This window comes from Arachis duranensis, chromosome 7 (genome assembly GCF_000817695.3).
Source record: "Arachis duranensis cultivar V14167 chromosome 7, aradu.V14167.gnm2.J7QH, whole genome shotgun sequence".
Taxonomy (NCBI): domain Eukaryota; kingdom Viridiplantae; phylum Streptophyta; class Magnoliopsida; order Fabales; family Fabaceae; genus Arachis; species Arachis duranensis.
Window position 1 is genome coordinate 25,626,636 of NC_029778.3, and position 1,480 is coordinate 25,628,115.

The following is a 1,480-nucleotide window of genomic DNA, read 5'->3' on the forward strand; positions in this document are numbered from 1 at the left end:
GTGATCTGCTAAGGCTTGGCTGGCCTTTAGTCATGTCTAGTGTTTTGGACCGAAGCTTTCTTTGAAAGCTTGGCTGGCTGTGAAGCCATGTCTAATTCCTGGACCGGAGTCTTAGACTAGCATTGCACTGATTCCTGGAATTCTCATCAAGAATTTTGATATCTTTTCCCATTTAATTTTCGAAAAACACAAAAAAAATTTACAAAATCATAAAAACCAAAAATATTTCATGTTTCTTGTTTGAGTCTCGTGTCTCATCTTAAGTTTGGTGTCAATTGCATGCATTCATGTGTCTTAAGGATCTTCAAGTAATTCTTGATGATTTTCGTGCTCTGATCTTTGAATTCAATTGACTTGAGTGTTTTGTGTGTCTCATATGCATTCTCATTTTGTTAGTGTCAGTAATATACAAACTGCTAAGTTTGGTGTCTTGCATGCATTGTTATTTGATTCTTGTTGCATTTTAATTTGTCCTTATTATTAAAAAAATCCAAAAATATTTTTTATTTGTGTCTTCTCAAGTCAATAATACAGAGAATTGAAGATTCAGAACATACAGCAGAGGAATTGCACAGAAAAGGCTGGGCATTCAAAACGCCTAGTGAAGAAGGACAGACTGGCGTTTAAACGCCAGCCAGGGTACCTGGTTGGGCGTTTAACGCCCAAAAGGGTAGTATTTTAGGCGTTAAACGCCAGAATGTGCACCATTCTGGGCGTTTAACGCCAGGTTGGCACAAGGGGGAAGATTTTGTTTTCAAATCAATTTTTTTTAAGTTTTCAAAATCTTTTCAAAATCAAATCTTTTTCAAATCAATTTTTCAATCAAATCTTTTTAAAATGTTTTTCAAATCATATCTTCTCAATCTCATCTTTTTAAAACCAATCATATCCTCTTAACCACATCTTTTTCAAAATAGTTTTCAATCAAATCTCTTTGATTTCTAATTTCAAAATCTTTTTCAAAAATCACTTGATTTCTTTTCCACTTTCATTTTCGAAAATCAATTAGTGTTTTTCAAAAATGTTTTCAAAATTTTTTACTTAATTTTCGAAAATCACTTCCCTTCTTCTCACATCCTTCTATTTATGGACTAACATTATTCCTTAATGCAAAATTCGAACTCCATCTTCTTTGATAAGTTCGAATTTTCTACTTCTGTCTTCTACTTTTCTTTTCCTCTGACACCTAAAGGAATCTCTATACTGTGAAATAGAGGATTCCACATTTTCTTGTTCCCTTCTCTTTCTTATGAGCAGGAGCAAAGACAAAAGCATTCTTGTTGAGGCTGATCCCGAACCTGAAAGGACCTTGAAGAGAAAGCTAAGAAAAGCCAAAGCACAACTCTCTTTAGAGGACCTGACCGAATTCTTCAAAGAAGAAGAACACATGGCAGCCGAAAACAACAATGCCAATAATGCAAGGAAGGTGCTGGGTGACTTTACTGCACCTACTCCCGACTTCTATGGGAGAAGCATCTCT